The sequence below is a fragment of the Lissotriton helveticus genome, chromosome 4_1 (genome assembly GCF_964261635.1).
Source record: "Lissotriton helveticus chromosome 4_1, aLisHel1.1, whole genome shotgun sequence".
Taxonomy (NCBI): Eukaryota; Metazoa; Chordata; class Amphibia; order Caudata; family Salamandridae; genus Lissotriton; species Lissotriton helveticus.
Window position 1 is genome coordinate 559,867,693 of NC_136063.1, and position 16,808 is coordinate 559,884,500.

Sequence of the window (16,808 nt, forward strand, 5' to 3'; positions counted from 1 at the left end):
CAAGAGCAGTTTTCAATGAGGACACCTTTTCAAATTAAAATTCTTCAAGTGAAAGTTTTTTCGAGCTCTTGTATGAGTTTGTCCTTCACTGGTTTGGTTGCTGCAACTCTGTCAAATAATGCATTTGTTGGATGAAGATCTTTTGCTGCTTCCATTTATCTATTTGCTTGTTAAAAGTTATTTTTTTGTAACTTGTTTTGTAGTGGCTGGTTGGATGAAAGTTTTACTATGGAAATTGAAGTGTGGAAGGGTAGTTTTAGTGATCATGCTTTTTCTCTTTGAATACAATTCTCTCCTGCTTCAGTTCTGTGTATAGTTTTGAACCATGTTCCAGGACTACTAGTAGACTTGTCTTTATATCGTTATTTACATATTGTTGGGTCACAAGGTTCTGTAGTAGCACATGCTCAGTCATTTCAAAGGGGTTTTGCTTGATGCTGTCTGAAATGAAGAAGGCTGTCATCATTTAAAATGTTTCCCTCTCTTTCCCACAAGTTTGTGGTGAGGAAAAGTTTCACAATAGTCCATTAATTTTGATTTAGTCATCACTCTGAAATCATTGCAAATAGAAAGGACTTAATGGCAAAGTAGCTGCCATTGAGCAACATATTCACTTTCACGTGGCTGGCCAACAATTCCCTTAGAGCTTTTCTGTGTTCTTTGGATTTTCGATTCCATTTTAATATCTGGAGCCACATCGTTGAACCTTTCCTCTCTGTCTTTCACCACAAAATGTCTTTGTATTCATTTTCTGTAGAGGTATGGTTATACCACCTCTAGCTTCTTCACTCTTTCCAAATACCAGGACCCATATCTCAGGTACTTTATGCAATCAAATAAGTGAAACACAGTGATCAGTGACTCCACAGTCTTCACCTGCAGCTCCCAATCACCTTGCCGATCAGCATTTACCAAGTTTTTTAACTAGAGCTTTCATTTGTGAAACATTTTCCCAGAACTTGCAAATTTCTGATTTTTCTTCCTATTCTTTGACAAACTCTATGAAATTGGTTTTCAGTCCACACCAAATAGGCGATATGATAAATTAAGTTTAATCATCTCTGCAGACTGCAGCATTAGGTAGAAGAAGATCCATGTCCTCAGCCACTTTGAAAGTTTCTGGTAGACTGGAACGGGTTGATGGCTTGTTGTGATTTTGCACATGTTGGCAAGGCATTTGGGTTATACGTTTGCAGCTTTGTTTGTTTATGCCTACAGTTGACACAGCTTGTTTCCCAGCAGCTACTTAATTGGTAATATTGTTGTAGGGCTTCTGCTCAGGGACAGAACTATGCTTGGTGCCGTAGAACATCAGCATGTAGGGACAGAGTCACCATACTACCTCAGTATCTATGAGCCAGAGCCCAACTAGCTATAGTGCCTCACTTGCCCTTCTAACCCTTCCAGAGAAACAAGTGAGTTGGCACCCCAGAACACAACACTCTCGACCCACACAGGACACATTCATTCACTCTCTCACATGTACTTGTCTACTTTAAGATAAACATGAGACACCAAGGAAGTTTTGAATATTTATTTTAACTTTAAACTATTGTGCCCTAAAATGCAGTATTAGCGACACACTTAGATACCAAATGGATAGCAAAAATATTGCAAGCATGACTAAGAAGACATATACCATAAAAAGCCCTGTCATGATATAAGGCAGACTAGCCAAACCCCCCTCTTCTTCCTGAAGATAATGATTTTATATCAAAAATATCTGTGATTAGTGGCAGACCCCATACCTTAGATACATAGATGGATGTTCTACATCTTGCTGATGAGGTAATCGCGCCTTAGGATCTTCGCTCAGTGTCTGTGTTTTGAATACATGTCCTCAGTTATAGGACAAGACATGTTTGCTCACAAACAGCAGCTGCATTCTCATGTTATGTCATGGTGCTAGTGTCAAGCCAGAAAGATTAACAAGGGGCATTGTTGTTTGACCTTGTCTAGGGTGTTCAGACTAAATGCCTGGAAAAAACAGAACACAGAAACATATGCAGGTTTTGTGTGAAAATACAATGTGGCCCAAAAGTGAGAGTGCTGATGTAGTAAAGTGTGCAAAGGAAATGCAGCCTATAATGTGTACAACGAGGGTAACATAGGGAAAACTACAATGGGGTATGCAAGAATCACACAACACAGTCTTGAAAAAGCACCATGGCAGTATCATGTGTGCTGGATGTTCCAGCCAAAAAAAAGCTGTCTTCAAAATCAAAATTATCAAGAGCAGCAATAGTAAATCCTTTCCTGGTAAAGTGACTTGGAAGTGGTGTGCTGCTGGATTAACGAGTCGACCGGCGGAAAAAGTGCCTGCATATGGTGGCGGTCTGAAAGACACCACCTTCCATATTACTACGCTGGCAGTCAATGGCCTTTCCATGGGGGCAAGGGCATATGGTCTTTGCTTTGGGGCCCGTTGCGGGCCCCCAGGGTGAAGGGGGGTGGGGGGTGCACATGGGGTTACCCCTCTCATTGCCATGCACTACATGGCAGGCACCACGTGGTGCCTGCCATGTAGTGCATGGCAGTGCCATGCACAGTCCTTTTCCATTTCGGACAGGTCTGCAGACAGCAAATCCACCCGCAATGGAAAAGGCACAGAATGTGCCCGCCAGTGTAGCAGGCGCATCCTAATGTGCATGGCGGGACCGCCGCAGCGTCAGGGGGCAGTCCCGCGCTACATTACGCTGGCAGGCAGACTATGTCCACCCGCCATCATATTAGGCCCCTAAGTCATTATAACTTGTTGATACACCATTCCTATTCATTGAAATGTTTAGCTCTCTACTTTTGCACTAGTCATAGATTGCATGAGGAGTCTTCATGTGTAGCAGAGTTTTCTTTTTGCCGTGATGTAGTTCGTAAAACATGATATGGAAAAGACAGAACATTTGCACAGCATGGGATTGTCTTCCACTTCTTTGCTTATATCTTCAAAGACATCATCAATGGTCTCAGCTTCTGTTCTGAACTCAAGAACTTTAGTTTTACAGCAGTTTTGATTTGCCGAAATTGTTAATTCATCATGGGGCATTCTTGTTGACTCCCATGATTTGCAGAGCTCTGGGTCATCACAAAATATGTTCAAAGTCTGAATTTAATTGAAGTTCAAAATGGAAATCTTTCAAGATGTTTCCTAAAATTGTTCCTATTGATTTTACTGCATCCTGTGATCTCACTTTGGCAGCAAGAACTTCAGGAGTCAAATCAGCTGAGGACAACATAAGCAGCTCATTCTTTTTGTAAGGCTGACAAAAATGAATTTTGTCATTGTACATTCTCACCAGAAAAATCTTAATTTCATTATTCCCGATCCGCCCGTTATCATAATGGGCCCCTAGGTTTGAACCTGCAGCAAGGACTCAAGAGTGGCTTTAAAACTTCATTTGCTTTTTCTAAGAGTGCACATTTAACTGGAGGCTGGTGGTTACATTGCTACCGGCAGCTCCTTGTACATTTATATTTTTTTAAATATGCATACATGCAGTTCGGGTGGGCATACCAATCTGCTGCAAATACATTCACCTTGCTGTTTAGATCAGCAAGCAGGCTAAAAATGTTATTTTAGTAGAAACTAGCTGCAGATAAAAACATGTTTTCCCTTGAGACTCACATACTCTGTACTTTGTTCTTTCATCAATCCCAGTGCCCTTGTTCTGGCTAAACCACAGAAAACACATTCAAGATCCTCTGCTTTCTGATCAGTTGTTGGAGGTGGATGATGGGTAGCCATTGAGCTTCTAAGTGGATGGGTATTGAGTTTGGTTGTCATCGCCCGCAACAGGCCCCGAACCCAGCCTACTTCAGCCTTTCCATGGCGCTTCCAACGCCATGAAGAGGCTGGCTGCAGCCAGCATTGTAATTTGGCGTGCAATGCCTGTTAGGCACTTCCACTATTTTACCCATGCTGACAGATCTGCCAGGCAATCGTGACGATTGTCTTTGGTGGAAGAATGCAGGGCGGTCTTTTGGCCACCGTGGTCACAAAGCGATTCCCCCTGCCATCCTAATGTGGCAGGGGGAAATGGGAGGCAGATGGAGGAAAGACCGCCGGACCGGTGGTGGCGGTCCTTCCGCCATCATAATGAGCCCCATAGTTTTAGGAAACATCGAAGTTATTAATATTGTTTGCAAAAATATAGTTGTTTAAAATATCAATGTTTTAATTACTGTTATGTATTTTCATATGTATTTTAAAAGTATGTGATCTATTTTTTGTATAAGATATGCTTCTGTTTTTTAAAATATGTGTTAAATATTTAGTAGTTATACATTTTGTTTAAATTACATTTTGCCTTTTTTAGTTTTGTATCGGGCAGTGGGTTTATAGGGGAATAGGGATGGAAGTAATTTAATTATAATAAATGAATTAATATTTTTTAGGTATTAGTAATTATTTAATTTATATTTGATAGTGTTAATTCTGAGAATAATTTAATATTAATTAATAAGTAATTGGTTGTTAATTATTAATAAATAATTAATTGGTAATTATGTTAACTGTGTTTAATTTTTTAGGAGCAGGTTGTGGAATTACAGGGGAATAGGGGGAGAAGTAATTTAATTATAATAAATGTATTAATACTTATTTATTAATATTTATTTAATTTATATTTTAAACTGCTAAAAGAGGGAATTCATTTATTATTAATTATTTATTAATTGGTTGTTCATTATTATTAATTAATTAATTAATTGGTAATCATTATGTTCATTGCGTCATTAGGAGCGGGTGGTGGGGTTTTTAGTGGAATCGGGTGAGAAGTAATTTATTTATAATTAATTAGTAATTTTTTGTTAATTAATTCTAATTAATTAATTACATTGGAAACATGGTGATTGTGTAATTCATTTTAGATGTAAGTTGTGGGGCTTATAGTGGTAAAGGGTGAGAAGCAATTTTTCTTAAATTAATTAATAAGCTGATGTTAATTGATGTTAATTTATTAATGTAAAATTAGTTATAGAAAACTGTGTACGTTTTAGGTGTGGGTTGTGGTGTTTATTTGGGTAGAGGGTGAAAGTAATTTATGTTTCATTAATTATTAATTCGTTGATTATTAATATTACTTCATCAATTGATAAATACTTATGGTAATTGTTTATTTTTATTTTGTGTGTGGGTTTTGGTTTTATAGGCGTAATGTTTGGGGAGTAAATTAATTTTTACCTGTTTTAATTTGTTTTTCAAATATTAATATTTTATTAATTGATAATTAATTATGGAGGTAAATATTTTTAAAAAATTACCTATGTGTTGTGAATTGTGTGGTGTTATAGAGTAGGTACATTTATATAATAATTAATGTTTTTGTATATAAATAATTTCTATTAAAAAATAATGTTTGTAAATAATTTTTTTTAGTTAAATAATCTTTCTAGGTATTTGTTATATCTTCTTAACATTATAATCTGTTTCTATCTTTTGATCTTTGTATTATTTAAAATTTTTATATATGTTTTATTCTTTTTTTTTAATCTTTTGTGTTGTTGTTGATATTTTGCTTGTTTTTAGTTTTGAACTGACTCCAGGGGGAATATTAATTTTTAACCCTCTGCTACCCAACCCTTTCCCTATTGTTGCCCTAACTGGAGAGGGAATAGTAATTATTACCCCTGTGCTATCCAGCACTTTCCCTATTGTTGCACTCACTGGGGTGGGAATACTAATTTTTAATCCTCTGCTACCCAACACTTTCCCTATTGTTGCACTAACTGGAGTGGGAATAGTAATTTTCACCCCTCCGCTATCCAACACTTTCCCTATTGTTGCACTCACTGGCTTGGGAATAGTAATTTTGACCCCTCCGCTACCCAACACTTTCCCTACTGTTGCACCCACTGGGGTGGGAATACAAATTATTACCCCTCCGCTAGCCAACACTTTCCCTACTATTGCACTCACTGGAGTGGGAATAGTTATTGTTACCCCTCCTCTATCCAACACTTTCCCTACTGTTGCACTCAATGGAGAGCAACATTTAAGTTGAAAGAATATTAAATATTGTAATGTTTTAATGTATAATATAATGTTTTTATTAGATGGTATGTTATAAGTGTATGTAAATGTATATATATATATATATATATATATATATATATATATATATATATTTGTACATTTTTAAAAACTTATAAAATTGTAAAATAAATTAAAATTACTAGTTTATTAATTGTTTTCAAGTAAATATATATATATATATATATTACATTTCATATATGTATGTTTAAATGTTTTTTATTAAATGTATTTCTTATATTTGTTTAAATGAATGTTAAATCTAAATAATTTTTTAAGTAAATCAATATTTATTACTCGATATTTGTGTTTGGGGATATTTTGGGCGTCAATATTCTATCAGTGAACCCCTTGAGGGGGCCTTCCTTTACCACTAGAGCACCCCTAGGGTAAGCCCTGAGCCGGTGGAGCAAGTGGTAGGCCATAGGCAGGGCAGGTACCCATGAGTGTTAACTGCTCAGGTAGTGAAGAACCCCTCATGTGGGTTTTCCCTACCTAGAAGGTCAATTCTTCTCATGGGACAACACTTTGATTTTGCGGATTCTCTTTTTGTGGCCTTTATGCTCTGGGCACTTTCCCACTGTAAAAGCAGTGTGGGAGTGCACACACCCATTCTACACACATTAGGAAGTGGTACTTACCTGATGTTTTTAAACATGTCTCAAGCCTACCATTGCAGGCCTGTGTGCACACTTGCACGTATGATGTGTTTAAACAGGTGTCAAAGCCTGCGATTGCAGGCCTATATGCGCGCAATTGCACTGATGCTCAGGTTGGCCTTTTTAAACCACTTGCCAATCCTGAGGGGACATTTCACAACCTCTAGGGCACCCCTGGGGTAAGTCTTAAGCAGTGAAACAAGTGATAGGTGAAAGGCAGGGCAGGTTCACATATGTGTTCCCTGCCCTGGTAGTGAAGAATACCCATGTGTGTTTTCACTACCTATAAGGTTTGCTCTTCAAATAAGTGAACATGGGGAAATGGTTGAAATTTCTTCAAGCTGCAATAGTGGCTTACAGTGGAGCAGCCTCATAATGTTTCCTATCATTGGATTCACAATGACAAACCATCTCCTGTGGCAAAGAGGGACTTATCAATAATAGCTTAGAAAGGCCACTTCTAGAAAGTGATTCAGAAAAGGGGGTGGTGATGAACAGAGTGTCTGAATTAAGCAGACCACTCTTACCCAGTCCAAAGATCAGGGCTTGATCCATCACCGTTATTTAGCTCACTGCCACATCCCAGCTCAGAATCTGGCTATATGCAAATTAGTCTGTCCCTGGCCCAGTGCATCATGGGAACAGGGCAGACCAAACTACCAAGCCAATTCTTCACCAGAAAGGAGACAAGCTACCGGGGACCGGTTTCTGGCATTTCAGCCTCGTAGGCCCGGCTTGCTTGAATCCTGATGGAGCATGAGCAAGGGACTCATGTCTGAGTATACCCTGCCACACCTATAGTGGCCAAAAACGATTCAGAAAAGGGGGTGGTGATGAACAGAGTGTCTGAATTAAGCAGACCACTCTTACCCAGTCCAAAGATCAGGGCTTGATCCATCACCGTTATTTAGCTCACTGCCCCATCCCAGCTCAGAACCTGGCTATATGATGGATCAAGCCCTGATCTTTGGACTGGGTAAGAGTGGTCTGCTTAATTCAGGCACTCTGTTCATCACCACCCCCTTTTCTGAATCATTTTGTCCACCATAAGCGTGGAAGGGTATACTCAGATGTGAGTCCCTTGCTCATTGCACCATCAGGATTCAAGCAAGCCGGGCCGACGACGCCTGAAATGGCAGAAACCGGTCCCCGGAAGCTTGTTTCCTTCCCAGTACAAGAATTGGCTTGGTAGTTTGGTTTGCCCTGTTCCCATCATGCACTGGGACAGGAACAGACTAATTTGCATATAGCCAAGTTCTGAGCTGGGATGGTGCAGTGAGCTAAAAAACGGTGATGGACGACGATGCCTGAAATGGCAGAAACCGGTCCCCGGAAGCTTGTTTCCTTCCCAGTACAAGAATTGGCTTGGTAGTTTGGTTTGCCCTGTTCCCATCATGCACTGGGACAGGAACAGACTAATTTGCATATAGCCAAGTTCTGAGCTGGGATGGTGCAGTGAGCTAAAAAACGGTGATGATCAAGCCCTGATCTTTGGACTGGGTAAGAGTGGTCTGCTTAATTCAGGCACTCTGTTCATCACCACCCCCTTTTCTGAATCACTTCTAGAAAGTGGGCTTTTCTTTGCTCTAAAACTATGTTGTGCCTTTTAGTTTGACTCCAGTCCACACTGAAGGATGGGAGAGCATATCTGTGCATTCCCCCGAGACAGATATAAACATTCGGTATGCAACTGAAATAACAGACCTCTGCCATTTGAGAGTGTTACTGGGTAGATTGGAAGAAGAGGTTTTGATACTTTGCCTCTGGGAGCCAGATGACCATGGCCCATTAAAGATCTGCATTCCACAGCTTCGTGGCAGAAAGTACTGACATTTAGAGTAGATATCTATGGTTCAAAGGGAAACCCTCTGAACCACCCCCAACTTCAAAGGCACACAACAGTATAACTACTGATGCCATACTTCCGCAGGGCAGAGATACACTTGTGGGGACGTGGGACCGGATATCCTGGTACTGTGTGGTGAAAACTGCCAGAGCAATCTGTTGTGCACAAGGAGGATTACTGACATTGGAAGGGACTATGCACTATTCCTGAATAGTGGTTGGCCTGGGCTGTCTATATGCTGCTGTGTGGCACCCTGAAGTGTTCTCTCCAAGAGCTTTTTTTCGCTTGCCACTGTCTCTGGTGGTGGTCGCAGAGACATCAAAGACCTCCCGTGTGAGACCCACACCCTTTACCTGTGACATCTGGAGAGCGGTGCCTTCTTAAGTGCCCACATCAACCACTGGATCCAAACTGTTAGTGCAGCACGATCATGGAACTAAGAATTGTGCTTGGAGACTGGATTGCCTTGAGCAGAGCCCCAAAAAATACTGCCCGCATCTAAGGAGTGTGGCCCTGCATCGAAGGGCCTCAGCGTGCATAAGCGTCTTGTTTGTGATGAGAGGATTAACTGCTTGCAGGACCCCACGTGGCCCGCTTTGTCGATCATACCACAACTCTCTTTTGTGACACACCAACTGCAGGTTCAATGTGTGTGGTGTCTGAATCACAGGCTGGAGGTAAGGACTTACCTGTAATAGTGCCTCATTCTACCTCATGCAGCATTGATGAACTTGTGCCTGTGTTTGTGACCGGATTTGTCTGGTGCGACTCAGAACAATGCACATCAGATGTTGTGCCCAATTTCCAGAGAGGTATGGAATTTGCAACTCTTCATTGTTTGGGACTGGAATTGTCTGGTGCGACTCAAAACAACGTGCACCAGACCTCCTCTTCATTTCCAAGGAAGTGCAGAAATTACAACTCTTTTTGTGTGTGACTGGAGTTGCCTGGTGTCACTTTTTTAGATAACCAATTTTATTGATTTTGAGAAAAGTACAGAATAATAGAAACAAACAATACAGCATGTCAGGCATTGGTGCAACATATGGATTCCAGCGCATACAGGTACAACAAGTATGGTGGAAGTGATCTCTCTTCCTACGGTGTAACAGTGGAACGCCACAGATGTGAAGATGGCCTTCAGTCCAGCACACCTAGCCCGTTGCCCCAGATTTTCCAGTGTTTGGCCGGGCATCCCCTGGCCTCAAACAACGGCTGCTCCTGTGCTGCACACCAATCCACCCCCAGCACCATTCAGCCAAAGAGGGCGGGGTGGGGTTCCTCCATGCAGCTGCTATGACACGCTTGGCCACCACTAGCGCTGTACCCAGGAATGCCTTGTCTGCCCTGGACCTGTCCAACCCTTCAGCCCAGGAGGATGTTCAGAGGGTTGTGTGGCACTTCCCATCCCGATACCTCCACAAGTTCTGCTTCTAAGGTGGTCCAGTAGGAGGCAATGTGGGAGCATGACCAAACTACATGAAAGAAATCCGCAGCATCCGAGCCACACCTTGGGCAAGCTGGGGTTGCGATCAGGCCCACATTGTGGAGGTGACTGGGGGCGAGGTAAGAGGTGGGCAGGTAGTAGAGCTGGACCAGGCAGAGCCTGGTTGAAGCAGTGACAATTCAGGGTGCCATCATCGCATCTCTCCAATCCTCATCCTCCAGGAGACCCAGCCTTGTCTCCCACCTGAGCCTCAAGTGATCGAGAGATGTAGGACCATTATTAGTTAAAGAGCTCTGGTAATGAAGTGCCAGGCTTGATATGTGTGTCTAAGGCGTGGCGGACCTGCAAATATTTGTACAATTGGGAGGGATGGAGTGTATACCTGGAATGCAAGTCAGAAAGGGAGCAAATATGGTCTCCAGTCCAGATGTCCCCCAATTATGAGATACTTACGAGGTCCCAACACCAAAAGCCCCTTGAGTGTACCACCTCTCGCAGCCATGTACCCCGCCACAGCAGCATTTGTTGGGATAGTTTATTGTGCCAGTGAGTGTGTTGCAGGGATGCGTGCCAGGCCGAGAAAACAGCACGGGTCACGATAGGGAGATCCCTAGGGATAGGGAAGTCGTATAGCATGGCTCGGACATGGATAAAGCCCAGATCATTGAGTTCAAGCCTATATGCCGGGTCAGACCAACCCCCATTGAACCAATCATGGACCACCAGGAGGTGAGTCACCAGGTAATACAGGTAGAGGTACGTGAGTCCCATGCCTCCATCAAAGGGAGGGATTTGACAATGGTGGAGGAACATACGGGGACGTCGACCATTCCATAGGAATTTTATGACAAGACTATCTATGCCACAAAACCAGGTGCGGGGAATGGGGTGAGGTATGTTCTGGAGAATGTAGAGAAACCGGGGGATAATTATCATTTTAAATAGGACTATTCGCCCCAGTGGGTTGAGAGGTAATCGTCACAATTTCAGCAGGTTCTGCTTTGTTTTAGTGATTAGAAGGGTGATGTTAAAAGCCCAGGCCAAGTCTGACAGCAGGGCAATTCATATTCCGAGGTATTTGAAAGATTGCCGTCTGATAGGAATGGTGGGTTGCCAATCAAAGCAGTTTCTGGACAAGGGCAGGGGGACCAATGTGGACTTGGTTGGATTCAGTCGCAGTACTGAGATCTGTTCGAAAGCGTGCAGGAGTTGCAGGCAGTGAGGGACAGAATGGACTGGGTCAGCGAGAAACAATATTGTCTGCATAGAGAGATATCTTGTCCTCATGAGTGATCCCCCAGTGCCAGCCCCGGATCTGAGTGTCGGCACAAATCAAGTTGGCCAGGGGCTCCATGGCCAGGACAAAGAGGAGGGGTGAGAGGGGACACCTCTGCCGTGTCCCTCTGCCTATAGGAAAGATATCAAAGAGTACTCCATTGACTTGTACCCGTGCGGCTGCTTTGGAGTATAGGACCCGTATCATACGCCGAAACTTGGGGGCCAGGCCCAGAACGATCAGGACATCCCCAAGGTAGCCCCAGTCGACCGAATCGAAGGCTATCTCGAATTCGACTAAGAGAAGTGCCAGGTAAGGGGTGAGTATGTGCCGGTTGGCCAAAGCCACGGGGAGGCGCCAAAGATAAACCAGTCAGTTGAGGTAGGGTTTGAGGCGCTGGGCGAGTATCGTGGCAAAAAGGTTCACTTCCATGTTAATCAAGGAGATGGGGCAATAGTCCGCACATCGCTGAGAGGGAGGTTGCATGTTAGGAATGAGGACTATGGTAGCTGTGTCTGTTTCTTAAGGAAAGGAGCCTTTTGCAATAGCCTCCTCATACAGTGCGGCCAAGTGAGGAGTGAGAATGTCTCTGTAGGTGGAGTAGTATTTCTGTGGGTAACCGTCCGGGCCTGGAGTCTTGCCAGTTGCAACCAGTGAAATGGCTCCCTGAATGTCTTCATGACAGGTCGGACCCTCTAGCCCATCGGACTCAACTGCTGATAGCGTGGGAAGGTGGAGGCCTTCTCGGCCGATTAATTCAGCCAGGGAGGATTCAGGGCTTAGGGAAGTGTAAAGTTGGGAGTAGTAGTCTGCGAAAGACTGGGCTCTAGCTTGAGGAGCGCGGTGGGTATGACCTGTCAAATCACGGATCTCTGGAATGATCCGGGATACCAGGGGGTAGGTCGTCAATCTATGCAATAGCTTCCCATTTTTATCACCCCATCCATATACACGGGCTACAGAGAACCTCCAAAGGAGCTTTGCTGAGTCCAGCAAGATCGGCTTGATCTACTGGTGTCACTTTTACCAACGAGCTCCCGGCATTGTGACTCCTTTCCTGGGAGGTGTAGAGGAGGAAATTTGTGTTCTGTGATGCCTGGATGCCCGGGTGCTAGTTTGGACAGCATGTGTCTGATGGGGGGCCTCTTTCTTCTGAGAGGCTTCCCCGCTTCATCCCCCATTTATCGATTGTTCCTTTCATGCCCTCAGTGCGGCAGACCACCTGCCCACTCCTCACCCGGCCCGAATGACTTTGTGTTACCAGGTAGGGCTGTCCGGATCGGGCTGGGGGGGTGAGAGAGATTGACTGGCTAATGAACAGTTCAGAGAGTTATCAGAAGTGGGTGAAGAGACTGTGTGACCCCATGTGCCTTGCAGAACTGGGCTGCTGCGGGATTGCACAGTGTGGAATCCCTTGAGTGAACAGCTATCTCTCTCAGCCCTCTTATGCTCTTCATACCCTGGGTGAACTTCCTGAGTAGTAGCCAACCCCCCATTTGTCGACTGCAACCTAATTAGCCCTGCTACCTACCCCCAACTTCTCCCCTGGGGCCCTGATTAAGTGTGACTCTGACCACGATTGGCCTAGAATTCTGGGGAAGGTTTTCTTTATCTCCAGCTCATGGGTTTTGAGTGGTCGGGGTTAGCTGACTGGTGGAGGAGGGCTTGAGCCAGGGGTTCTGCATGTGCATTTTCAACTAACCTGCTGCATTTGTGTGCTGTGTATTTGTGTGTGTGTGTGCAAGTCCACTCCATACGGGCCTGTCTGATATCCATGGCACCACAAAATCTGTGCTGAGTGAGTGTGTCGGAGTGACTGGCTGTTATTACTTACACAATAGAAAACAAATCCCTAGGCAATTATAGAATTACAGTTGTTGCAAATCTCAAATAACACACATCATGTAATACACAATACTCTAAAATGAACTCAGTGTTACACTCAAAAATATAAGAAATAGTTTTAATTTGAAATAGTTCAAAACAAGGTTTCTTATACTATAAAGACCATTGTTAATATAAACAGTACATAACATACCTCTTCATGCTGTATTTTGCATGTCGATAGCACATACATTCATTACAATACAGATATTCATAAACATAAAATACACAGACTTAGACCATGGCAACAAATATTTGTCTTCTACGCGCGTATTGGTGCACTCTGCACCTTTGTCAGGAAATGCCCAACAATTACCTAAAAAATAATATCTGAAAGTTACACTGAGATTCATGATAAATGCGAAGTTGGTTGATCACCATCTAGTAATATTGGCTAAAAAGCAGTAAAAATGGAGAGATGGCTTGTAGTAGAAAGTCTTGTGGTATCACCCACTGAAATGTGAGGAAGAATGAAGATATAGTGACTAGTTAGATGTAGTGGGGTTTATAGGAAAGAAGCCAGGAGCCAACATTGGTCCCTTTTCAGCTTAGTTAAAAATGTATACAGACCCATCGACCTATAAATGATAGTGCTTACTTTTTATTATGTATCTAAGTCACGTATAGGATTTTTGGTCCAGTGGAAGGATGGACGATCAGAATCTAAAAGGATTGAGAAAACATACCAAATTAAATACTTTTTATAGAAAAGGAGTTATCTTATCGTAAAAATTGTGGAGGGCATAATAATTACCCTAATGTGTATGCTTCAAGGTACAGATGTATATTTCCCGAAGACGATTGTATATTTTTTATTTAAAAACGATGTATATTTCTTTAAAATCTATATAAAAAGACAATAATCAAATGTTAAAGCCATGTTTTGATGAGTAAAATGTTAAAAACTGATATTCCTATAGATGGTGATCAATACCTGATACTCTCACAACACCTGATAGTTGCGATGAGATATGTAATGAAGTCTTATTCTGGTATGCATTCAGTCACTTTCAGTAGTTAGTTTACCCCTCAGGAATACTCTGGAAGGACAACCAAAGACAGCAATTAAGATACTATAGTCCCTAAAGGTAGGATACAAAGTTTTGAATATCTAAAATGGGTAGTGTGTGCTTTAAATGTCGGGCAGCTCCTCTGGGTTAGATGGTAACCGATTGGTAATTCATACCCAAAACTATCTGTTTATGGGAGATGGCGTATCAACAAAGGCATAGTATCGCAATGTAGAACTTTATGTTGGTATTTTAAAGCTGGTTACTGGAAATGGGGGGGTCATAATGACTGTTCTATAACTTACAGACTAAAACGCTGAGAACCAAATAGAGGTTCAAGTATACCGATATCTAGTACATACATATTAATCTCACTTCCCGCCTTACCTAGCACCCTGAAGAGGTCCTGTTAAGTAGTGAACACTGTCAATAAGCTATTGCTAAATCTTAACCGTGAGCCACTCCTCAAGCACTGACTGTGATGTACTATCAGGTTAGGTTTTGTAGACAGATGCCAGGCACGTCGGCGTACAAAAGTCCAAACTGACTGCGTCTATGTGCCAAATAGAGGGTAGTTAGTTTCCAATCTCCTTTTTAAATGTATTTGATTCTGTGGATTTCTAGTCCTCATTGGTCCATGGGTCGTGCTTACGTCGAGGTGCCAAGCATGGATGAACCATCGGCATGACCTAATCGTAAAGCCAACGTGGATATAGCATGTGTCTAGGGCAGGTCACGTGGTCCAAACTCTAAGCCAGTGTTCCTAGAGTAGTGAGTCACACAATTCCTGATTAAGTGATATAGGCAGACAACATGTTCTCATCTTTTATTTGTGACTACACTACTCCTGTGGTATCCCTTTTCATATCACTGTGATACCATTTTTTAGCAAACTCCCATAAACATCTTCACTTCTAATGTAATTTTTATAAAGAATTAAAATGATATGTACATACCAGTGAAATCAGTTTGTAGAGTATATTTTTGTTTCGCTCTTTGTGAACAATGTTGCCACTCTTAGATTTGAAATGGCAAACTCTTCAGCTTTGCAACTTTGCACTCTGTGAACATGAAGGCAGCATATGAAATCATGTCTTTAATTTTGGACTGCACTATCTTCTCTTGTGATTGGATAGTATCTGTTAACCCTTTCCTTCTCTTTCAAAAAGAGACTCCTATCTATATATGTTTGCGATGTATTCGCGTTCATCGCGTAGAAATGACAGAAACAATGGAGTCCAAATCTATATCTAGCTTCATTTTTTCTTTTAAAAACCACACAGTTTATTACATAGTCCTGAGTTGGAAATGAAATCTTGCCATTACCTAAATTGTGTCATCACTCCTCAACTTTTTTTTAAATGTCTGTCTCTTTAACACCCTTCCCCCCAATACACTCTTAGCTCTTTGTACCTAGCAACCCAGTGCAATCACTAGGTCCCTAGTACTTAACACATTCTAGAAAGAATGTGCTACTTCCAAATAAGATAAAGTAGGTGTGCTTTACTCCACAGATTCAAAAGCATATCAATCTCTGTGTTAAATTTATTTTCTTAAACAACAGGCAATAATAAGACTTCTTGCTAAAACATCCAACACGCTACCTAATTTTATTCACTTTCATGCTGACAGAATCCAATGAAATATATCTTTAAAAACAAACTCAATTTTACCTGTTTTTCATTTGGAAAACTACCTTCTTCAGGTCCAGCTTTCCCCTGACTACTATTGCTCCTTCACTTCAAAAAGGTTAGAGTATGGATTGTGGGCCACAACATATCTATTGTCCTAAAGAAGGTATTGACTCGGTTCTGCCAAATGTGCAGATTACTTGGTCTGGCCAGAGAGGGTTAAAGCTTTATCAGTTGCTGGCTTTGGTTAAATCCTTTGTAGATTACCAAGCTCCTCACCTCATGATTGTGTACTGTGGTGGCAATGATGTAGGCACATTGACTGGGGTAGAGCTGGAAATCCTAATGAAAGAAACCTTTGCAGAACTGATGTCACTTTTCCCTCACACTGTCATGGTGTACTCTAATATATGCCAAACACAGAAATGGAAGTGGTCAAATCAGTTCTGCCCACATATTGACAAATCCAGGAAACATGTTAATAAAACTGTTTCTGCATTCCTCAGAAACCATCACATGGGCTGTATCTATAACAGCAAACTTCGTTTTCACATGCATAGAATTTATAGAAATGATGCAATGCACTTTCCAGATAAAGGCAACAGGGTGTTTCTAAGTAATCCAAAACTCGGCAACCAGTTTTATGTGTAGCAGCCACATACATACAACCTACACAACGTCTCTTGTCAGAGCCACCCTAGTACCCAAATTATTGTGAAGTGTTTTTCTAAAGCTTTTTATTCTCTTTAGTTTATGGGGATCTTCGCGATGATGTTGCGATCACCATGGAGACATTGCAAAAATGGAAAACAAAAGCAGACATTCAATGGCCACCACCACATAAAAAAATTATATCTATACAAGGCATTCTAACGATCCCAGTAGAGCACTCACTATATAAATAACTCTTTAAAAACATTTATTAGAATCTCAATACAATTTAATGTGTACTAATGATTCACTGATATATATTTTTTATATTTTCACCAATATTAGCGGCGACATTGATAGTCGTGATGTCCCCGCG